This window comes from Rhinoderma darwinii, chromosome 1 (assembly GCF_050947455.1).
Source record: "Rhinoderma darwinii isolate aRhiDar2 chromosome 1, aRhiDar2.hap1, whole genome shotgun sequence".
NCBI classification, from domain to species: domain Eukaryota; kingdom Metazoa; phylum Chordata; class Amphibia; order Anura; family Rhinodermatidae; genus Rhinoderma; species Rhinoderma darwinii.
The window spans coordinates 483,066,439-483,092,631 of NC_134687.1; positions in this window are offsets into that span (position 1 = coordinate 483,066,439).

Genomic DNA, 26,193 nt, shown 5'->3' on the forward strand with positions numbered 1-26,193 from the left:
GATATACTCGATTCATTACAGTTTACCATCACTTTCAGCACCACACATTGAGGACAGCGACATTAGTTACGGAACCCTCTCTCTCCGAATATCTATCAGATACTCGTGTTGAGATGAATGGGTATAATACTGTGACAGTTAATCATTCCTTTTACGGGGATCTAATCAAGGGTTTACATTTCTTGAGGTATTTTCCTTATATAATGCTTTATTGTGACAGATTAGATAGTTTTCAGCACCATCTAGTATGGACAGAGACATTTGCAATCTGAGATATCGGCCCAATATTGTGTGATAATATTTGAACTATTGGAACTTATCATAATCTGATTGTTCCTGGGGATCATACATTATTATTTGAAATACACTCACTGATAATATTATGTTCCAGAAATAAATTATTTGATATAACATAGTGGTTGACTACGTAGTTCATACTCAATATTCCTCACTATTAACATTTGTTAGGAGGTTCCTCCTATATGGAATAAAGTACTTGAAATATATTTAGTACCACACATTTTTGAACAGTACCATTAGTCATATGGGTTATTTATGTAATTCTGGATAGAATATATTAATGTCAGTTTCATTTAGTCGGGCAAGGACAACTATGACATCTAGATGTCCGAGCAACATTCCCTGTGTGGAGTATTTTTCCCGTGAGATGCAATCCAGAATTATTGAATACCAGATCTAGTGTAGAATGAATTCTGTTTATCTTTTGATATTTACATCTATAGTTACATTTCATCAAAGGTAGCTAATATATACATATGTTTCATTTTCTTATTCTGTATATTGTAGAATTTATTGTACAAAAACAGGTCCTTATGCATTGATATTCTGGGTATGCAGTTTCAGGTTGCATTCTGTCTTGTTTATAGATAAATCATGGGCATCGTGCTTTTTCTTCTCTGTGAGAATCAGTTTATATCTCCAACAATGTCCTGTTGCGAATGTTGTCACACACCTAGGGATAAAGTATATCATACATAAGTACGTAATGCCAAACAGATATGGTACCCAATGAGGGTTCTCCGACACTGTTTGATGTCATATAGATTTTCAGGAATAATTTTGGGAATACTCTTCTTTAATGTAGACTCAGAAAACATGTCTCTTTTTTGAAATAAATCAATATAGGAAACATTGAGAATGATTTTGCATACATTCGGAACAAAACGCATGAATATTCTATACACCTATTCAGACCTGGTTGTTTTTTCTGTTTAATTCCAATATAAAACTCATGGAAATAGATATAACTTTTTGGGATTATGAGATGAACTGAATTATATTTACAATATGTAATTATTATTACTATATAGTTTACACACCTTTATCTAGATCATATTTGTGTAAATTGATTTATATTTTACTCTATCGGGAACTACATTCCCGTTTTCTCTTTTTTAATTGTATTTTCGATATGTTTTTGGATGCTTATATTATATATTCCAATACCTTATATATGTATTTGTTGGAGAATGTTATATTTCTGACTGAGCTAAACCATTAATATGTGTTGTTGTTTTTAAATTCCGTATACTGAATTGATAACATCTGTGATATACGTTGTGAGAACTGTGGGGACTAAGTCGTCCTGACTGCTATACTTACTATCTAACCCAGTATACTATATGCTGTAGCTTTGAGTATCCCTGAACTGGTTTCAATACAGTTGTAATTTCTATATTCTCTTACCATCCGATGTGTTAACAGTACGGGTTCATAGAAAGGGTTTTCCTCTCTATGCTTAATATATACTTCTCGTATCTTATCCATATACAGGAGTATCTCACCTGAGAAGTTAATCAGCAGTTAGGGTTAACTATTCACCTGTTTTTCTTGCGTACTCATTGGTTACGCTTATTAAGCAGACAGGACGATGGTTGTCCTCACACTTCTTTGCCATGATTAAGAGCACAGGAGTTGCTCGAAACGCGTAGGCCAGCGCACACCGCCTACTCACAATTTTTCTGGGACTGCGTCTCCCTACGATTTTTAATCATACTACTTTAATAAAGATGGGAACAACGTTTCCTTTTTAACTCACAACTGGACTCAGCGCTGGATTACTTCCTTTGTTTTTTCCATTATATACCGCCAGCCGTAGCGGGAATCCGAGCGGAGAGTCAGGAGACGCACATAACTGGTGAGCTGGAGGTTTCCTCCCTTCATTTCTTCTATAAAGCCATACACATACACTACCGTTCAAAAGTTTGGGGTTACCCAGACAATTTTGTGTTTTCCATGAAAACTCACATTTATATTTATCAAATGAGTTGCAAAATGACTAGAAAATATAGTCAAGACAATGACAAGGTTAGAAATAATGATTTTTATTTGAAATAATAATTTTCTCCTTCAAACTTTGCTTTCGTCAAAGAATGCTCCATTTGCAGCAATTACAGCATTGCAGACCTTTGGCATTCTAGCTGTTAATTTGCTGAGGTAATCGGGAGAAATTTCAGCCCATGCTTCCAGAAGCCCCTCCCACAAGTTGGATTGGCTTGATGGGCACTTCTTGCGTACCATACGGTCAAGCTGCTCCCACAACAGCTCTATGGGGTTGAGATCTGGTGACTGCGCTGGCCACTCCATTACAGATAGAATACCAGCTGCCTGCTTCTTCCCTAAATAGTTCTTGCATAATTTGGAGGTGTGCTTTGGGTCATTGTCCTGTTGTAGGATGAAATTGACTCCAATCAAGCGCTGTCCACCGGGTATGGCATGGCGTTGCAAAATGGAGTGATAGCCTTGCTTATTCAAAATCCCTTTTACCTTGTACAAATCTCCCACTTTACCAGCACCAAAGCAACCCCAGACCATCACATTACCTCCACCATACTTGACAGATGGCATCAGGCACTCTTCCAGCATCTTTTCAGTTGTTCTGCGTCTCACAAATGTTCTTCTGTGTGATCCAAACACCTCAAACTTCGATTCATCTTTCCATAACACTTTTTTCCAATCTTCCTCTGTCCAATGTCTGTGTGCTTTTGCCCATATTAGTCTTTTCCTTTTATTAGCCAGTCTCAGATATGGCTTTTTCTTTGCCACTCTGCCCTGAAGGCCAGCATCCCGGAGTCGCCTCTTCACTGTAGACGTTGACGCTGGCGTTTTGCGGGTACTATTTAATGGAGCTGCCAGTTGAGGACCTGTGAGGCGTCTATTTCTCAAACTAGAGACTCTAATGTACTTGTCTTGTTGCTCAGTTGTGCAGCACTTCTCTTTCTACTCTGGTTAGTCTGTGTGTGCTGTCCTCTGAAGGGAGTAGTACACACCGTTGTAGGAAATCTTCAGTTTCTTGGCAATTTCTCGCATGGAATAGCCTTCATTTCTAAGAACAAGAATAGACTGTCGAGTTTCACATGAAAGCTCTCTTTTTCTAGCCATTTTGAGAGTTTAATCGAACCCACAAATGTAATGCTCCAGATTCTCAACTAGCTCAAAGGAAGGTCAGTTTTATAGCTCCTCTAAACAGCAAAACTGTTTACAGCGGTGCTAACATAATTGCACAAGGGTTTTCAAGTGTTTTCTAATCATCCATTAGCCTTCTAACACAGTTAGCAAACACAATGTACCATTAGAACACTGGAGTGATGGTTGCTGGAAATGGGCCTCTATACACCTATGTAGATATTGCATTAAAAACCAGACGTTTGCCACTAGAATAGTCATTTAGCATATTAACAATGTATAGAGTGTACATCTGATTAATTTAATGTTATCTTCATTGAAAAAAACTGTGCTTTTCTTTCAAAAATAAGGAAATTTCTAAGTGACCCTAAACTTTTGAACGGTAGTGTACATGGGGGGGGGGGATATTTAAAGAAGCACCTAAAGGGCACAGGCAGAGCAGACACTCCGCCACTATAGGGACTCGTATTTACATTATCAACTTATAAAAGGCTTGTCATAACAGTTATAAGAACATATCCTGTCAAGCGCCCCACTGGTGGGAGGATGAACAGGAGGCAAAAATATCAAGATAAAGCAGGCACTGAAGAAAGATCAATAGCTACTCCAAACTGTCCTTGCCAGTCCATCTTGTACAACAGCTTCCACAGCCTGACCGTGGGTATCACCTGAGAGGAAAATATGCATTCTACACACGCATAAAAAATGAACCAACATTAATCACACGGCCGGTACTTCCCGCCATTCCTCCTCAATCCTTGCGGGACCACGAGTAGAAGTTCATCGAACAGAAGTGCGAGGAGAAGAAGAGGGAGGTATTAAGTTCCAATCCTTGATGGCTTTCGCCACCTGTGCCGGAGATGAAAGAACATGGAGAGACCCATCCTTGTGGACCAGGAGCTTAACCAGGAAGCCCCATCGATATGGTATGCCACGGTCCCGGAAGAGTCTTGTAGATGCTGCAAATTCCCTCCTTTTAGCAAGAGTGGCAGCTGATAAATCAGTGAAGACTGTGATATCTCTGCAGGCATCCGGCAGGAGAGAAGGTTGTTTGAAACGTTTAATGAAGGCCTCCTTTATATGAAAGAAATTCAATCTAGTGATAACATCCCTGGGTAGTGAGGGAGCCACAGACTTAGGTTTCGGCAGTCTGTGAATGCGGTCAAGCACCTTCTCCATTTTAAAAATATCTGGTAGCAGAGTTGAGACTGTCCGCTACATATTTATACAGTTGGTCGTTAGAAATGGATTCTGGGATGCCCCTTAACCTCATGTTGTTTCTACGAGAGCGATCTTCTGCATCCGCTAGTTTAGCGGCCTGTCTCTCCAGCTCATCCTCCATACTGCTTACTTTATCAATAAGATCGTTGTGCGACCCAGTGAGCTCAGCCATCTTAGATTCTAAGTGATCCTTACGATCACTGATGCTTTGTATATCAGCTTGTAGTGTGTGAAGCATAACGTGAAAGTCTTCCTGAAGAGATTTACGTCGTGTAGATAACATACGTGCCATTGTTTCTTCCATCAAGGATGTTTTTGAGGTCTGAATGGGACTATGAGTACCTCCACTGCTGCCGCTTTCAGCTGGTGAAGAGCACGCATTGGTAGTTTTAGGGCATGACCACACGTGGCGGATTTCCTCCGCAACTGTCCGCATCAATGCCGCACAGAATCTGCGTTGCAGATTCTGCAGCGGATCTGCACAAAATGTGCAGTAAATTGATGCGGACTAGCTGCTGCGGACTGCGGTAAAAGTACTTCCCTTCTCCCTATCAGTGCAGGATAGAGAGAAGGGACAGCACTTTCCCTTGTGAAAGTCAAAGAAATTCATACTTACCGCCCGTTGTCTTGGTGACGCGTCCCTCCTTCGGCATCCAGCCCGATCTCCCTGGATGACGCGGCAGTCCATGTGACCGCTGCAGCCTGTTATTAGCCTGTGATTGGCTGCAGCCGTCACTTAGACTGAAACGTCATCCTGGGAGGCCGGACTGGAGACAGAAGCAGGGAGTTCTCGGTAAGTACGAACTTCATTTTTTTTTACAGATACATGTATATTGGGATCGGTAGTCACTGTCCCGGGTGCAGAAACAGTTACTGCCGATCGCTTAACTCTTTCAGCACCCTGGACAGTGACTATTTACTGACGTCTCCTAGCAACGCTCCCGTCATTACGGGAGCCCCATTGACTTCCTCAGTCTGGCTGTAGACCTAGAAATACATAGGTCCAGCCAGAATGAAGAAATGTCAAGTTAAAAAAGCAAGACGCATCCGCAGCACACATGACATGTGCATGACAGCTGCGGACTTCATTGCGGAACTTAGAATCTCCATTGAAGTCAATGGAGAAATTCCGCCATGAGTCCGCCACTGCTCCGCAACAGACAGAGCATGCTGTGGACACCAAATTCCGCTCCACAGCCTATGCTCCGCAGCGGAATTTTACGCCTCGTCTAAACGAACACTGCTAAATTAAAGTGTAAGTCAATGGACAAACGGCTCCGCTGCGGATTAACGCTGCGGAGTGTCCGCAGCGGAATTTAAGTGAAATTCCGCCACGTGTGAACCCAGCTTTAGAACGCAGGCTATGCTGAGGCGTATTTCCCCTTCAGGAGGGTGGAAGAATTCTGTCAGCTTTTTAGGCTCCTTAACCTTACTCGTATGTCCCATATCTCATATCATGCAAACAAGCCGTATAGCCTTAAAATAGTTTAAATGGATAGTGCTGCAGTTTTCCCCACAAATGGCAGAGTGCAATCACCGCATGGTCATTACATATACGTTAGAGGAGGACCAGCCGCCATGCTGGATAGAATTTAGCACCGCTGAGCTGCTGTGTGCCCCCTTACAGGGTCAGGCTGATGGCAGATGCACCAAACAGATGCTTCCCTATAGGGAGATGTACTGCACAGTCTATGTACCCAGGGCAAAGCACGGCCCTGTAGGCGATGTGGGTGAGCAGCAGGCCACAAGCTGTGGCTCCTGGGGCCTCACAAAATGGCGACTGCGCTTTATCCCTTGCTTCAGGACTATTTTATGCCACTCTGGCGGTACCCACAGTCTCCAGGATGATGTCCAGCACCTTGTGCAGCTTGCGGTGTGTGTAGTTCACCTTCCGGTATCACTCTGGGACCTCCGGGGCAGCGGGAGTGCGGCCCGCGCACTTTCAGGCAAAATCGAGGCTGGGGATCCAACGAGGGCACAAGGCCCAAATTGTAAAAGTTCTCAGAGCCGGCCGAGACCGGTACCAAAACGACCCCCAGAGCAGCGGGGATCCAGTAATGGGGTATGATTCGTCCCTCGCCCCTCCAGAAGGGCAGATGTTGGCAGATTAGGAATTGCTCAGCAGAGCTCTGCAGGAACACATCCTTCCTCACTGCATTAAAGCCACGCCCCCTCCCGATCGGTCATTTTTGTAAATATGAATGAATCCTGGACAAATTCTGTTATGGAGAAAAGGAACTTGAGTGATGGGGATTAATCTTACAGTCCGTAGCCTGAGCCTAGGAGGCGTTGCACCCACTACTGGAGCAGTGCATAAATGCATGTATATGTATGTATGTATATATATATATATCTATCCACAACAATCCAATGTAGTAAGAAAAGTGGTTTATTCAGTCAACACAAGCTGCAACGTTTCCGTCCTGCTGTGGGACCTTTTTCAAGCATCGTGATACACCAAAATGGGTAGAATACAGTAAATGTATATATATATATATATATATATATATATATATACAACGAAGATTTTTTTTTCCATTTACTACACTTTGGATCATCCCAGCACACCTTATGTAAAGGCTGTGTTGTAAGACAGTATGTACGGACTTTGGTTCGTTTAGTTTCTGCATGGCTGTTACTTAGCAACAGGATGCCTCACTTACCCAGCCTAAGGATATTCAGCCTCTATTTTGAGTACCGTAAGTAACTCCTGGTCACTCTGTTGCATGGCGACGTATAAACTTCCGGTGTGTGACTAGCGCATGCGCACTGGGGATTCATGAACGCCGGACACAGCAGGTAGCACTAACCCAATTATATCATGAAAATGGGTCTCTCTGATTACGTCGAATATCAATGAACACCGATTGGTGAGTGTCCTTATAGCTCCACCTTCGATACAGTTGTGGAATTTTTGATTAAATTTTAATTCTATACGTGTCATACTATATATTTGTATGTTGAAGTTTTTAACATTATGCACTTGTCACTTTTGCACCGTTGTATCAATTTTTTCCTTTTTTGATACCTTTACCTATTTATAAAACACTTTTTTGCACTATATGTATTGTTTTAATTATTGCTAATGAGATTGATGATGTCAGAGCACGCTTGTTAGTTATACCTTTTGCTAAAACACTCGTATCACTATGCTTGAGAAAGGTCCTACTGTAGGACAGAAACGTTGCATTTTTGCTTGATGTGGACTGAACAAATTTCACTTTTGTGCTCATTGGAGTGCTGCAAGATTTTCTTTACTAAATATATATATATATATATATATATATATATATATATATATATATATACACATACTGTGCTTTTGTAAAGTATTACAAACCAGACATCCGGAAAGATGGAGAGACAGCCTTTGGTCGAGCAGTTATATTTTCCACGATAAAATAACCCCCCAGAAAAGATTGGTTACGTGCTACATCGCCATGAGTGCTGCTGCGAAGGACGTCAAGGAAAGTGTAATTTCTACTCACCGTAAATTCTCTTTCCTTTAGTCCAAGCATTAGCACTGCTTTCCCATCCAATAAAATATTTGTGATCTGTTCAGCATACCTTGTGTATTAGAGTTTTCTTTATCGTTAGAAATACACAAGATGCCTACAGTGATGCTAGCTATTATAGGGCTGTTAATTGACGTAAGTAATTGATACCACCTGTCCTGTCTTTTAGGAGGATAGGATATCCTCATGAGTGCTGCTGCTTGGACTAAAGGAAAGAGAATTTACGATAGGTAGAAATTACACTTCAGCTATTCCCCTGCTTGAAAATCAAAATTTTCCCAATACTACAAGTAAAATAGTTTGCCTCTGATTCTCTTTGAAAGAACATATTACTTATTCTGAGATGTGTGAATTGGTCCAGACTGTTTCGTTTTCAGCGGGTAGTGATTCCATTAATGACTGAGGGTGTTTTGGGCTTGGTGCCCAGAGCAAAATTTCACATTTTGGACTGCTGCATTCTGAAGTTGATTTTTTTTCTTTTTTTTTCTTATTCTACCCAATTTTTATTTTATTTTTCCAGAACACATAAGGCTTTTTAATTTTTCCAAATTGGATCTGATGTGTTTTTTTTATTAAGCACTTTTATCTAGGGAAAAATAGGCAGGAAAAAAAAAAACACTTTTTCTCATTATTTTCATATTCTGTTGTAAGGTAGTTGGTAGAACCAATATTATTTACCCCAAAAATGTATCCCCCATTATTCTGTGACAATGATGCCAGATATATGTACATCGTCTAACATATGACACGGCTATAATGCTACATGAGCAAAGCCCCCATTTTAGTATTAGATGACCGCTCTCAAGACAATGAAATTATACTTCAGTTCACTATCACAGTACTGGGATGGACTGTCAAAATGACAGCCTGAACTAGTTGATGGCATTGTGCGCAGGAGTGAGCAGTGACATTAAACAGAGCATGTAAAATGGCGAGTACTACGCGGTAGCCATTTAATTTAACTGGAGCAGGCAAGAAGGGGTAAATAGATTATTACTTTCAGCAAAATATATGTATGTTCCGTGTAACACCTTCTCTCATTCCTCAGGAGACGGGAGAAGAGACAGTATTTTATATTTGGAGAACCCCTTGAGAAAGCTGACGGCGAAACGTGCGTCAGATCCTGAGGTGGTAGTCTTTGGTGGTGCATTATTACTTACCACAATATGGGTCAGTTGTACATTGTGGCCTTACTTTTGGGCTTTTGTTGGCGAGGTATCCATTTGATTTGATTACACTAATTCACTTCTTCCTAGCCTGTATTAGTATGTAAGTACTTGCTACTGTGGTATATATATTTTTCTGTTCCCTATTCTGGGGCTGAGTTCCAACCCATATATTATGCCACTTTATTTGGTTTTCTAATTTATCAGCATATGTATTTTGCGATGTATTGATTGCACCTTATAACTACAGGGTGGGCCATTTATATGGATACACCTAAATAAAATGGGAATGGTTGGTGATATTAACTTCCTGTTTGTGGCACATTAGTATATGGGAGGGGGGAAACTTTTCAAGCTGGGTGTTGACCATGGTGGCCATTTTGAAGTCGGCCATTTTGTATCCAACTTTAGTTTTTTCAATGGGAAGAGGGTCATGTGACACATCAAACTTATCGAGAATTTCACAAGAAAAACAATGGTGTGCTTGGTTTTAACGATACTTTATTCTTTCATGAGTTATTTACAAGTTTCTGACCACTTATAAAATGTGTTCAAAGTGCTGCCCATTGTGTTGGATTGTCAATGCAACCCTCTTCTCCCACTCTTCACACACTGATAGCAACACCGCAGAAGAAATGCCTTCCAATCTGACCCCCTTAGACTTTTATCTTTGGGGTCATCTGAAGGCAATTGTCTATGCTGTGAAGATACGAGATGTGCAGCAACTGAAACTACGGATACTGGAAGCCTGTGCTAGCATTTCTTCTGCGGGGACACAGGTACAATTAGAAGCAATGAATGACCGGGCACGTTCCGTGCCCGGCCATTCAGCACCTCTCCACGAATGAAGCGACTGGTACCTTTTGTACCAGTGACGCTTCCGTCGATGAAAGGCGCTGACTGACTGGCAGGGAAAGTCATCCTGCCCAGCCAATCAGCGCCTTTCATAGACGCTGCGTTCAACCCCCTGGAGACCTGCGCAGAAGAGAGCAGGTCTCCATGGCTGCCAGACGGCGTGGGAGCGGGAATTAGGTGAGTTTGAATTTTTTTTTTAAAATTGCAATAGAAGTGTGCGGCTGTATCTGCGGGGGGGGGGGGGGACTTTGTCTACACGGGGGACTTTATCTACGGGGGGTGTCTATCTACAGGGGGACTATATCTACAGGGCTGGGCTATATACAGGGGGACTATATCTGCAGGGCTATATACAGGGGGACTATATCTACAGGGGGACTATATCTACAGGGGGGCTATCTACAGGGGGGCTATCTACAGATCTTTCCTTTACTCCTCACATACAATCACTTTCACGCTCCTGTCATTTTCACCTCAAAAACATCTCCAGAATCCGCTCTTTTCTTACGGAGGAAACCGCCAAAACTCTCATTGTTGCTCTGATTCACTCTCGTCTTGACTACTGTAACTCATTACTAGTCGGTCTTCCCCTCACTAAACTCTCCCCTCTCCAATCTATCCTCAATGCAGCAGCCAGGCTCATCTTTATGACCAACCGCTACACCAACGCCTCTAATCTGTGCCAGTCACTGCACTGGTTGCCCATCCCCTTCCGAATAAAATTCAAACTTATTACTCTCACCCACAAAGCTCTCCACAGTGCTGCACCTCTTTACATCTCCTCCCTCATCTCTGTCTACCACCCTACTCGGACTCTACGTTCTGCCAACGACCTTAGATTAAAATCCTCCATAATCCGAACCTCCCACTACCGTCTCCAGGATTTCTCTCGTGCTGCACCCGTCCTCTGGAATGTGCTACCCCAGACAATCAGATTAATTCCCAATATCCACAGTTTTAAACGTGCCCTGAAAACACATCTATTTAGACAGGCCTATAACATTCCCTAATCTGACTCCTTTCCATGGCCCTCCATTTAGATTAGTCATCAGAATAAGATTCCCTCACACTCCTTCTCTTCATGTCCGTCATACACGGATAGTGGCTGGTGACCGGCTCATGCAGCTTTATGTTACCACCGCATGTGTATAAAAATGGCCGGACTATTGTACAGAACAAACACTGTTACACTTTGTGTCTCCCTTATGTCCTCATAGATTGTAAGCTCTTGCGAGCAGGGTCCTCACTCCCCAGGTTTGAATTGTAAATGAACTTTGTCACTATGTAATGTCTGATATTGTTTGTTTCATGTTCCCTCTAAATTGTAAAGTGCTGCGTAATATGTTGGCGCTATATAAATAAAGATTATTATTATTATTATTATTATTATTATATACAGGGGGACTATATCTACAGGGCTGGGCTATATACAGGGGGACTATATCTGCTGGGCTATATACAGGGGGACTATATCTACAGGGGGACTATATCTACAGAGGGGCTATATACTGGAGTGGGCTGTCTATAGAGCACCATATACAGGGGTGGGCTATATAGTATATAGCCCCCTGTAGATATAGCCCACCCCTGTATATGGTGCTCCATAGATAGCCCACCCCAGTATATAGCCCCCCTGTAGATCTAGTCGCCCTGTATATAGCCCCCTGTAGATATAGCCCACCCCTGTAGATATAGCCCCCCTGTGTATAGCCCACCCCTGTAGATATAGCCCCCCTGTGTAGATATAGCCCCCCTGTGTATAGCCCACCCCTGTAGATATAGCCCCCCTGTGTATAGCCCAGCCCTGTGTATAGCCCAGCCCTGTGTATAGCCCAGCCCTGTGTATAGCCCAGCCCTGTAGATATAGCCCAGCCCTGTAGATATAGCCCAGCCCTGTAGATATAGCCCAGCCCTGTAGATATAGCCCAGCCCTGTAGACATAGCCCAGCCCTGTAGATCTAGCCCAGCCCTGTAGATCTAGCCCAGCCCTGTAGATCTAGCCCAGCCCTGTAGATCTAGCCCAGCCCTGTAGATCTAGCCCAGCCCTGTAGATCTAGCCCAGCCCTGTAGATCTAGCCCAGTCCTGTAGATCTAGCCCAGCCCTGTAGATATAGCCCAGCCCTGTAGATATAGTCCCACTGTAGATATAGTCCCCCTGTAGATATAGCCCACCCCTGTATATAGTCCCCCTGTAGATATAGCCCACCCTTGTATATAGTATCCCACAAATAGCTCCCCCTATAGTGCTCCACAGAAAGCCCACCCCTGTATATAGCCCCCTTGTACATATAGTCCACCCCTGTATATAGTGCTCCACAGATAGCCCACCCTTGTATATAGTATATACAGGGGTGGGCTATCTGTGGAGCACTATATATAGGGGTGGACTATCTAGTGGAGCACTATATACAGGGGTGGACTATATGTGGAGCACTATATACAGGGGTGGGCTATATCTACAGGGGGGCTACATACATGGTTGGGCTATCTGTAGAGCTCTATATACAGGGGTGGGCTATATCTACAGGGGGCTATATAGAGGGGTGGGCTATCTGTAGAGCACTATAGGGGGAGTTATTTGTGGGACACTATATACAGGGGTGGTCTATATGGGGGCACTATCTACAGGGGCTCTATGGCAGGCACTATCTACAGGGGGCACAGTGTGTGTGTGTGTGTGTGTGTGTGTGTGTGTGTGTGTGTGTGTGTGTGTGTGACACGGTGTATGGTGCTATTATAATTAGAGGTGCAGTGTATAGCGCTATTATATTTAGGGGCGTAGTGTGTGGTATAATGATAACTTTATATTTATTTATAGGTGCAGAAATGTTGGAAAAGTGAGAAGCTGAAGACATGTGATCGGCAAACTGCAGAAATGGACCGGGAGAAGTCGTCATAGAGGTCTGGACCAAATGGAGAAAAAGAACTAGAATCTGAGACGTCACCGGTGAGTCACTTAATGTAAATGTTCACTCTGCCTCTAATCAGCACTGTAGTCACTGTATGATCTGCAGCGAGATGATTATGATAGGATTTATTTTTTGTGAAACGGCATCTCCCAGCATATCCTCACCATTGTTCGGGCTATGCTGGGAGCTGTAGTTTTACGCCGTACAAACCTATATGGCAGGGGTTGCACTAAATTGAGCTGTATTTGTGCTGGTGTTGTATATATGTAGTGAGCTTGGTTCTTGTGTTGTGTATAGAACCATATTGCTCGTGAAATGTACAAATAATTTTATGCTCGCGTTACATAAAAAGAAATGACACGTCGATTGGTAGAGAAAACAAACACGGCGAGGGGGAAGGAGATGTCGGGAAAGAGGTTGAGGGGGGGGGGGCGCCAAACTGAATCTTTGCCCCGGGTGCTGGAGAACCTAGCTACGCCTCTGCCATACAAATTCTGCAATAGGGTAGCGTCCACTATAATTTGGCCTCCTTCTTCAGCTGCTTTCTCCCAGCTTCGGCGTCTGTCAGAAGCGCACTCTCTCCTTCATCCAGCTCTGCGGATAGTGCTGTTGTTAAAACGTCATCCTAATCAGAAGACTAAAGGACAATCAGCTGATCCTTAGATCCTCTGAGAAGCTGCTAGATGGCATTATTTGCTCCAAAAGGAATTAGCAGTAAATGAAAAGCAAAAATTGTGACCTTATTGACCCGGAAGTTCATTATGCTATGGGTTTATAAAAGAACGAGGTGTCCTCAGTATTAGTCAAACGTATACAGTCGGACGTAAACAGTGAGGACCAACTGATGTAGCCTGCAAGTCAGGCCGATATGCTTTTATCCAAGAAATCATTTTCTACATTTTAATATAAATGCAGGGCATCTAACTGGTTAATCGGTTTCCACCCAGTGTTTTTTTTGCCTTTCTCTCACTGCAAATTCCTTTTTGGAGCCAAGAAAACCATCTAGCAGCTTCCCGGAGGATCCAAGGATCAGCGGTTTGTATTTTAGTCTTCTGATTGAGACAAAGTTTGAACAACAGCACTATCCGCAGAGCTGGAAGAAGGAGAGCTTAGAGAAAGCAGCTGAAAAAGAATGCACATGTTATTCTAGTGCCAGTGAAGCATTTTCAGCCCTAGGCAGACTCCACCTGCATAGGTTCTCTTGAGGGAGCCTGCGAAGCAGGCTTCAGGTGCCTCTGGAAAGTAAGACCCAAATGGGGAACACCATACCTCACAACTTTCAAGTATCGCAAAGTAGCATGGCGTGGCATATTTCTTGCTAAGCCACACTTCTAACCCCACCCAATCCCTGCCCATACATACCCAGTTCAGCCCACAAAGTGTCATGCTCCCACAGTGTCTCCCCACAGTATAATGCCCCCATAGAACCCCCCACACAGTATAATGCCCCTATTGCTGCTCCCCACACAGTATAATACCTCATAGTGCCTTCCACACATTATAATCCCAAATCGTTGCCCCCACTCAGTATAATGCCTATAGCTGCCCCCATACAGTATAATGCCCCCATAGCTGCCCCCATGGGGTATAATGCACCCATAGCTGCCTCCACACAGTATAATGCCCGCACAGATGCCCCCATACAGTATAATGCCCACACAAATTCCCCCATACAGTGTGATGCTCCCAGAGCTGCCCTATACAGTATAATACCCCATACAGTATAATGCCCCACAGCTGCCCCCATACAATATAATGCCCCCTTAGAGTATAATTTCGCATTAGCAGCCACCATACAGTATAATGCCACCTTAGCTGCCCCCATACAGTATAATTCTCCATAGCTGCCCCATACAGTATAATGCCCCCTTGGCTGCCACTGTACAGTATAATGTCTCCTTAGCTGCCACCATACAGTATAATGCCGACTTAGCTGCCCCCTTAGCTGCCCCATACAGTATAATGTCCCCTTAGCTGCCCCCATACAGTACAATGCCCCCTTAGCTGCCACCATACAGTAAAATGCCCCATAGTGACTAATAAAAAAAATGCCCGGGAGAGTGGGACACCTCCCGGAATCCGGGACGGTCCCGCTGAATCCGGGATGGTTGGGAAGTATGGGAACACGCCGGGTGCATTCTGTTTCATGTAGCCTCTCACGCAAATGGATGTTGATTCTGGTAACCAGAGAAATTAGATCATTCATAGAAAATTGTTGATCCTGACAAGAAAGTTTATCTTTGACACAGGAAGCACCTAACAAACTTCAACACGGGTGAAAACTATGTCCATCAATTATTTTCTTTAAAAACGCCAAAGAACTGCAACATTACAGAGACAAAAAACTCATGCAGTTTTCAAACGCAACACAACCGCAACAAAACCGCGTCAACGACGCACCGTGTGGCTTTACCCTAAGAGCATGGAAGCAACAGAGGGAGAATTGATATATGGGCTTTATTTGATTTTAGTATGGCCATAACAACCCCATTCAGAGATTTAACCCCTTAATGACCGGGCCATTTTGCACGTTAATGACCAAGGATTATTTTTTGTTTTTTAATGGTCGCATTCCAAGAGTCAGAACTTTTATTTTATTACGTCGACATCGCCGTATAAGGGCTTGTTTTTTGTGGGACGAGTTGTATTTTGTAATTGTAGCATTTTTAGATGCTTACAATATATTGATTAACTTTTATTAACTTTATTTTAGGAGAGAATTGAAAATAAGCAGCTATTCCAGCATTAACTATGCAGCGTAAATAACATGTTATCTTTATTCTATGGGTCGGCACCATTAAGGGGATACCAAATATGTAAAGGTTTTCTATGTTTTCCTACGTTTGCACAATAAAAACCCTTTTAGAAAAAATTACTTGTTTTTCCATCGCCGCGTTCCAAGAGCCGTCATTTTTCCGTCGATGTGGCCGTATGTGGGCTTGATTTTTGCGGGACAATGTGTAGTTTTCATTAGTACTATTTTGGGGTACATAGGACTTATAGATTAACTTTTATTTTATTTTTTATGGGGGGAATGTAAGAAAAGAGAGAATTTTGCCGTTGTTTTTTGCGTTTTTTTTGGACGCGGTTCAACCGGCGGTTTAATTAATGTGTTCATTTTATTGGTCAAGTTGTTACGATCGCGGGGATACCATATATGTGTATGTGTGATTTGTTTTGACACTTTTACTGAATAAAACCACTTTTTTGATTTTGACTGTAATTATTATTTTTTTTTTTCTACACGTTATTTAACTGATTGACATTTTTTTTTTAAAGTCCCACCAGGGGACTTCACTATGTGCCTAACAGGCAGTTGCTGAAGACAGACCTGGGGTCTTTGTTGGAAACCCTGGGGTCTTTGTTGGCTGTCATGGAAACCCGACGGCGACCCGCGATTTGTTTGCGGGGGCGCCGATGGGGTGACAGAGGGAGCTCCCTCCCTCTGTCAAACACATGAAATGCCACTGTCACTATTGACAGCGGCATTTAATGGGTTAAACTGCCGGAATCGGAGCGCGCTTCGATTCCGGCAGTTGCAGCAGGAGCCAAGCTGTGTATAACAGCCGTGCTCCTTCCGCTGATCGCGTGGGTACACTGTCAGTACCCGCGCCATCACAGGACGGATATATCCGTCCTCCTGCGCGAACTAGCAGCTGCTGAGGACTGATATATCCGTCCTTCGGCGTTAAGGAGTTAAAGGGAAGGTCCACCTCTGCAACCAATTTTATTGTTTGAATGTATCTAAATTGAAAAATGCACCTTTGCAAATAGACATAATAAAAAAAATCATTTATACAGCTACTATGCATACCTATGTGTATCAATAGTAACAGACTTGCAGTCGAATCGCAATTCATCCGTCCCCTCCTTCTTGCTAGCCTACCAAAAGTATGACAATAAGACGTAGCAGAAATGCAAATGGCAGTATGAATGCACAGGTTTTTTTGTAGTCTGTTGCATACAGGGCCGGCCTTAGGTTGGATGGCGCCATGTGCGGGACTCTCTATTGCCGCCCCCTACACAAACCAAAAATTAACCACATATCCATATATAAACATGCTGGAACATATATACTGTACATACATAAAGACAGATATTTAGACATACAGGCAAATATACATACACATATCTGGAATATATACATACAGGTAAATATACAGATGTATAGACACATGTACACACACCGGCAGATAAATACACAGACCGGGAAATATCCAAATACATAAAAGGCACATCTGTACAAGTACAAAGACACATTCACAAACAGACCCATATATACCCACACAGGCACATATATACCCAGTACAGATAATGTAGTAGATTTCATGTGCAGCCCTATGTAACGCCACAGACAACACACAGTAATAACTGAGTACAGATAATGCAGTACATTTTACCTGCAGTCCTATGTAACACCACTGATAACACAGTGATAACTCTCTGAATACATATAATGTAGTGGATGTTACCTGCAGTCCTATGTAACACCGCTAATAACACAGTGGTAACTTTCTGAGTACAGATAATGTCGTAGATGATAACTATACCCACAGACACATATAAACACACACACAGAGGCATATATATAAGGGCAGCAGAGTATATAAGAGGCAGCAGGATATATAGGGGGAAGCAGGGTATATAGGGGCAGAAAGGTATATAGGAGGCAGCAGTGAATATAGAAGGCAGCAGGGTATATAGGGGGCAGCACAGATATCTTTTGTTTTATCTGTTCTACTTTAATATTGAACACACACTTTTACAAAGAGACATAAACACACACACACACACACACACGCACACACACACACACGCGCACACACACACACTGTAACATATACACATACAAACACAGACACATGCTGTATACACACAGTATGTACTGTATATAGGAGGCAGCAGGGTATATAAGGGGCAGCAGGGTATATAAGGGGCAGCAGGGTATATAAGGGGCAGCAAGGTATATAAGGAGCAGCAGGGTATATAGGAGGCAGCAGGGTATATAGGAGGCAGCAGGTTATATAGGGCACAGCAGGATATATAGGGGCAGCAGAGTATATAGGAGGCAGCAGAGTATATAAGGGGCAGCAGGGTATATAGGAGGCAACAGGGTATATAGGGGGCAACAGGGTATCTTTTGTTTTATCTGTTCTACGTTAATATTGAACACACACTTTTACAAAGAGACATAAACACATGCAGAGAGACACACACACTGTAACATATACACATACAAACACAGAGACATACTGTATACACACAGAGACATACTGTATACACACAGAGACATACTGTATACACACAGAGACACATACTGTATACACACAGAGACACATGCTGTATACACACAGACACATGCTGTATACACACAGAGAGACACACAGAGAAGAGACACACACACACACTGTAACATATACAAACACAGAGACACATACTGTGTATATATATATATATATATATATATATATACACATGCACACACATACACACAGAGACTCCCCATCTCACCATGCTGACCGCATCGGGCGGTGGGCGGAGCTTCCTCCTCTGCTTCTCGGCTCTTATTTACTCCGTGTGTGTAACTAACAACAGAGCACAGAGTAGAGGCAGAGCCCAGTGGCGCCCCCTACATGCTTGCAGGGGGCAGCGCCCTGTGCGCTCACACAGCTCGCACACCCCTAAGGCCGGCCCTGGTTGCATATAGGCTTGCAGTGGAACTGTAGCCACAGAATAATTAAAGGCTTTGTACACCTTTTGAAATATTTTTTTTTTATTTATAATAAAAATGTCTGTGTGATTGGTGCAACTTTCAAAATACTTTTTTGTGAAAATTATTTTTATTTTTTGAGATACAGCTGCTTTAAATTCTGTATATAGGGCAGCTGTATCGTGTGCAAGACCTGAAGGGTTCAGTAAAAGCGGGTCTTGCATGTCTGACAGGCGGGATCCACCTGTAATTGATAACATCTAAGTTATGTCATCGGTAACGGTTCGAACCGGTCAGTCCCAGTATAAAAAGCAGCTGTATCTCAAAACTTAAGGGTCCCGGCATCTCGAGGCTGTGGAGCAGCTCCGTCCGTCGTGGGAATGGGGCTAGGGGAGTACAATTGTTTTTTATTTGTTTTGGGGCTGTGTGGCACTATCTACAAGAGGGGGTTTGTAGCTCTACATGGGGGTCTGTGTGGCACTGTTTACAAGGGGGGCTGTGTGGCACTCCACAAGGGAGGCATTGTGTGGCGCTATCTACAGGGGATGCTGTGGCGCTATCTACAGGGGGCCACAAAGAGGGCTTCATTACTGTGTGTCGGCACAAAGGGGGCACGGTTACTGATGGGGCACTTTTTTGTGTCAAGCACTAAGGGATCATTATTACCATTTGGGGCACTGTGGATTACGAGTTTGTTTAGAGGATGGTCTGGGCAGGGCGCTGGAAAAGCAAAAAACCAACATGTCTGTGTGTCAAACTCTGCAGAGACGAGTCATGGTCTGGACCGGATGGAGATAAAAATATAAAGTGAACCACTCTAATCAGAGAAAACATCACCTGTGAGCCACTGGATATAAATGTGTGTCTGCAGACCTCCTGTGTATAACTGGCCTCTACCACTATATGGTGATAATATTGGTCTTTGTATAGTGTTTTTTATTCGTAAACAGTATGGGGTATTATTATGTGGTTATGTGGTGGTATTATTTGGACCTTATATTGTGTTATTATTGGTAATATTGGTCTTATAAGAGTGAGTTGTGTTCAGTAACAGTATGCAGGTAATAATAAATCTGGTATAGTGGTTGATTTAATAACTGTATTTGTATATAGATCATTTTTTTGTGTGAGAGGGGGAACATTTCTTTGGGCTTGCCACACTCCTGGACATGCTAGAAATCAGCGATAGAGTTCTCTGCACACCGCCTTCTGAATTGATTTATTGATACAATAATTCAGCATTTGGGGCCCCAATTTTAACTTTGTCCAGAGCCACACTTTGTCTAAAACCGGCCCTGTGTAGATCTATTCGGTTCCAGAATAATCAAATGTGGGCGAAGTTTCGGACAAGGATGGCCCTTTATCAAGCAGTGCTATAAAGTAATGAGGTGCTCCCTCGGTGACCATGTGTCCCGTTACTTTACAGCACTGCTTCCTAAAGGAACAGCTAGGTCTGAAACGTTGTCCACATTTGATTTTTCAGGAGCTTAATAAATCTTCTCTAACTAAATAAAATTCTTCCAGCTGTCTCTGCTATAAAAGTCTCTTGCTCTCTGGATTCATTGCCAGAACAATTTCCTCAGGTGTTCCTAGTGTCCCAGCTATGTCATCATTGATTTCTCATGTTTTTTACTTCTGCCTGTACCTTTGACCATGAGTGCCTACCGCCTGCCCTGACCATTTGCTACAATATTTGTGACAAACATAGGCTGCCTGAGCATTTGTTAAGTTACCCGTTATGAACCTCTGTCGCCTGCCTTGATTTTTTTGCCATACCAGGACACACACCACCTGTTACGTCAGTCGTCACCAAGAGAGACTGCTCTGGGGTAGCAATCTGGGGTTCTCATGCAGTGAAGTCCAGATCCCTGTACATGGGTTAAAGGGTGAAGACCAGGGGTTCCCTTAGATTCCGCGCTCTTTAGTAGCCCTAAGTCAAAAGCCCTTGGTGACACAGTGGGTTCACACCGCCACCTGGTGTCCCAGTGATAGTCCATTCCACGGGCTCTGTGACATCTACACAATTCTTGCATATTACGAATTTTCAGCTGTCCTGTTTTTTCCTACTTGGATATATTTTGGGGCTTTGAGGACTTGCACTTACACTTACATTGAATAAATGAGAGTGCTGCTTCTCTCCAGGTTGGAGACTATCAACCTACACAATCTAGACCAGTGCTTTTCAAAATGTGAGACGGGCCGCAGAGGTTAGGTATCCAATAGTTGTTGGTGAGAAGCATCTGGGGAGGCAAGTTTGAAGTGATTATATGCTGCGAAGGTATTTCTGTGGTTGCATCAATCTCTGTTTTAGCAACCTAATGTTATTGGAGCAAAGAAATAGTTTTGAACATCCTATAGAAATTTGTATCTTTATTAGAAGAAAACATAACTGACTCCTTTCGTACCTATTTTAATGTTCTACTGCCTTAATGATATATAAATGGAGGTTACTTTAAAACGTTTTAATTTTTTTTGGCACGTACAATCTAGACCACCATTAGAACTGGATGCAGTTTAGATACATCTGTATTACCTAGGGAAGAATCATCCAGCTCACCCACTGATTATCTTAGTCCAGACTGCGCTCGGGTCCTGCGTGACAGCACATGGCAAAGTAGCAAGAAAACGAAAATATGATCCAGCGCTTGTTGAGGATGATAAAAAGGAACCACAGTTCCAAGTTTAATTCAATAATTAAAAGTTCAAGTGCAAGGGGAGTGGCAGCATAGCCTACGTGTTTCGGACAACACTTCTGTTCTTATTCATGGCTCATGTCTATTTGCGTTGCAGTCAGTCAAGTTTTATATCCTAGAAAACCAGGAGGAATCAATTATCCTACACCTGGACTAGGAGAGGACTCCCTAGGAAATCACGATATCTGTAACGTCTATGGCCACGGCCCGTCGTTCGGTCGTTAACCTCGACGGCCGTGGCCATGGACAGCTTACCTCCCTGCAGCGTCGTCCCCCAGTCAGGCGCCGGCACTCGCTTCCGGATTCTGAGTGTCTCCGGCGAGCGAGCGCGCACGCCTGCGCGTGCGCGGCCTTAAAGGGCCAGTGTGCGCGGTTTTGCAGTAAATCTGCAATCTGGCCCAGGATGCCCTGGGCTATAAAAAGGGCTTTGCCCTTTGCCAGAGCGTTGTTAGTTTTCCATTGTTCGTCTTGCTTATGGTCTCCCAGTGTCTTCCAGCCTCCCAGTGTACCTTGCTCCTGTATCCCGTATCCGTGCTACCTAGTGCTATTGCCGTGCCGTGCTACTTGCCGTGCTGTGCTACAGCCTACGCTGACCTGCTACGCCTCACCGGACGACTTCCCGCCGCCTGGTCCTGGACGTGCCCGCCTCGCCACTGCCTACGATTGCCTCAGGTACTCTCGCTGAACTATCGAACTGTGTACTTACCGGTTTGGTCAGCTGCCATCCCGCTACGCGGTACGGCCCAGTGGGTTCACACCTCGCACCGTGACAGTACGCTCTGGTCATGGACCCCGCTGGCCAATTCAAGGGCTTGACACCCTTCCAAGCCATGCAGGCGGATCTGCTGGATCTCCGAGCTAGGCAGGACCAGCTCCTCGTGGCCGTGGACTCTATGGTGCAGCAGCTAGGGACGCTAGTTGCCTCTATTCCTGCTTCTATGCAAGTTCCTCAAACCGACCCTCCTGTTACTCCTCCTGGCAGTTCCTGTACGGATCCTCGGTTCTCGCTGCCATTGCCCTCTCAGTTCGATGGAGACGCCAGTGCTTGTCGGGGGTTTCTGAACCAATGCCACATTCATTTTACCCTGCACTCTCGGACATTTCCGTCAGATGGAGCCAAGATCACATTTATCATCTCCCTCCTGACCGGCAAGGCCCTGGCATGGGCTAATTCTATGTGGGAACGTCAGGGACCCGAGACCCGAGACTTCCACGAGTTCGCACGAATATTCCGAACTGTTTTTGAGGAGCCGGGGCGAGTCTCATCAGCTGCCACCGCCATCTTCAACCTTCGCCAAGAGGACACCTCCGTGGGCGAGTATACTATTCAGTTCCGGACTCTGGCAGGAGAGCTATCCTGGAACAATGAGGCATTCGTGGCATCCTATTGGCATGGCCTGTCGCCCGAGATCAAAGATGAACTGGCTGCTCGAGACCTGCCTTCTGCTTTGGACGACTTGATTCTGCTTGCCACTCGGGTTGACATAAGGCTGAGGGAAAGATCCCATGAAGTTCGTGAGGAGCGCCAGCGCCCTAGACTGGCGCCCAACTTTCAGCAACCCCTCTTGCCTGCTTCTATTGCTTTTTCCGAGGTTCCGATGCAAGTAGACCGACTAAAATTATTGGTTCAGGAGAAACAGCGCAGGCGCACCTCTGGACTTTGCTTATATTGTGGCCTCGCTTGCCACGTCGTGCGTCTGTGCCCTCACAAGCCAAAAAACCCAAGCCCCTAGGTTTGGTTGGAGAGACAACCCTGGGCATCAACACATTGAAGCAAGAACTCTCCTCCAAACTATTCATCCCTGTAACCATCATTGCTGGCGAGAGGTCCCATCAGGTTCCCGCATATCTGGACTCTGGCTCTGCAGCCAACTTCATCTGCCAGGATCGTGTGGATCTCCTACAGTTGCCCACTATCCCGCTTGAAAGGCCGCTGATCATTGCCTCGGTGGATGGACTGCCATTACCGGACCCAGTTGTGTCCGTAACCAAGCCGTTGAGACTCCAAGTGGGAGCCCTTCATGCTGAACTCATCTCCCTGTTCGTCCTGTCCAAGGCCGTCAACCCCGTGCTGCTGGGTTTGCCTTGGCTTCGTCTGCACTCCCCCGTCCTGGATTGGAACTCTGGAGAGGTTCTCCAGTGGGGCCCGAAGTGTCTTGACCGCTGTCTGAGTCAGATCCAGTCACCACAGCCTGCTCCTCTTCAGTCGTTGGCAGGTTTGCCTCCCTGTTTCTCCATGTTCGGCGATGTCTTCAATAAAAAGGAGGCCGAGACCTTGCCGCCACACCGGGCATATGACTGCCCGATCGACCTGGTTCCAGAATCGTCTCCTCCTCGTGGTAGAGTGTACCCTCTCTCCTGGCCAGAGACCCAGTCCATGTCGGCTTACATTAAGGAGAACCTGGAGAGGGGTTTCATTCGTAAATCTTCATCCCCGGCCGGAGCAGGGTTCTTCTTTGTTAAAAAGAAAGATGGACCGTTACGACCTTGCATTGACTACCGAGGCCTAAACCAGATCACGGTGAAGAACAGGTACCCTCTGCCTTTAATTTCTGAACTGTTTGATCGCATACGGGAGGGGGGGGGGGCGAAAATTTTTCTAAACTGTACCTGCGGGGGGCCTATAATCTGATTCGGATTCGTCAAGGTGACGAATGGAAGACTGCCTTTAATACTCGTGATGGGCATTACGAATACTTAGTTATGCCCTTCGGCCTGTGTAACGCCCCCGCAGTATTTCAAGAATTTGTCAATTACATTTTTCATGATCTCCTTTATGTTTGTGTTGTGGTGTATCTTGATGACATTCTGATTTTTTCCCCAGATCCAGTAACTCATCAAAGTCATGTCCGCCAGGTGTTGCTCCGTCTAAAAGAGAATCGACTTTACGCCAAGTTGGAGAAGTGTGTGTTTGAGAAGAAGTCTCTATCCTTTCTGGGCTATATTATCTCAGATCAGGGCCTCAAGATGGACCCCCAGAAGGTAAAGGCCGTCCTGGAGTGGCCACGCCCCCAAGGCTTAAGGGCCATACAACGCTTCCTAGGATTCGCCAACTTCTACCGACTCTTCATCCCCAACTTCTCATCTTTGACAGCCCCTATCTCCACCCTCACTAAGAAAGGTATGAATGCCAAGATGTGGACCCAGGAGGCTGAAGCTGCATTTGAATCCTTAAAGAAAGCCTTCACATCTGCCTCCATTCTGCACCATCCGGATGTATCCTTACAGTTTTCGTTAGAGGTGGACGCTTCCTCGGTGGGTGCTGGTGCACTGTTGTTCCAGAAAAGATCGAAAGGCAAGGCTGTGGTATGTGGCTACTATTCCAAGCTGTTTTCTTCCGCAGAGCGTAACTACTCGATTGGGGACCGGGAGTTACTGGCCATCAAACTGGCTCTGCAGGAGTGGAGACACCTACTGGAAGGCACGGTTCATCCTATCCTGATCTTCACAGATCACAAGAATTTGACCTACCTACAGACGGCCCAGCGATTGAATCCTCGTCAAGCCAGGTGGTCGTTGTTCTTTGCTCGGTTCCGGTTCGAACTCCACTACCGTCCCGCCGACAAGAATGTGAGGGTCGATGCCTTGTCTAGATCTTTTGAGACCGAAGACGCCATGGAATCTCCATAGAAAATATCATTGACCCATCCTGCATCTTCTCTGTGAATTCCCTGCAAGTTAGAAACATTCCTCCGGGTAGGACTTTTGTGCGTCCGGTTGACCGAGGAAGAATTCTTCGCTGCGGTCACAGTTTTAAGCTGGCAGGTCACGCGGGTGCTCGTAAGACTCAAGATCTAATCACCCGTCAGTTCTGGCGGCCCACGCTGCCCAAAGATGTCATGCACTTTGTCTCCTCTTGCACAGTCTGTGCAGCAAATAAAGTTGCTCACTCCAGAGCTGCTGGTCTGCTCCAACCACTGCCTGTGCCCGTTGCCCCGTGGCAACATGTCGCTATGGACTTTGTCACGGATCTTCCTCCTCCTGCGAGTTGCAGTGTGATCTGGGTGGTGGTGGATCGATTTTCCAAGATGGCTCACTTCATTCCGTTGACCGCTCTGCCGTCTGCTACGCGATTGGCTGACCTCTTCATACAGCACATCTTCCGTCTGCACGGCTTGCCCCTGCATATTGTCTTGGACAGAGGTGTCCAGTTCACCTCAAAGTTTTGGAGAGCACTCTGCGGGCTCCTTGGTGTGAAATTGGACTTCTCTTCGGCCTATCATCCCCAGTCCAATGGTCAAGTCGAGAGAGTTAACCAGATTATGGAGAACTACCTACGTCACTTTGTGTCCAGGCGCCATGATGATTGGGTGCAGTTGCTTCCGTGGGCAGAGTTCTCCTATAACAACCACACCAGTGAGTCGACCACCTCCAGTCCATTTTTCATCGTCTACGGCCAACATCCTCGTATACCTCTTCCTGTTTCTGCAATGTCCCACGTGCCTGCAGCCGATTCCACCTTCAGGGACTTTCTACAGATATGGCAACAGACCCGATCTTCTATCCTTTTGGCGGTGGACCGCATGAAGAGAAAGGCAGATACAAGAAGACGGGTGCCTCCGCAGTTCCTTCCAGGGACTAAAGTCTGGCTGTCTTCTAGGAATATCCGGCTGAAGGTGCCGTCATGCAAATTTGCCCTGGGGTTCCTTGGTCCCTTCGAAATCCTGCTACAGATCAACCCGGTATCCTACAAGCTGT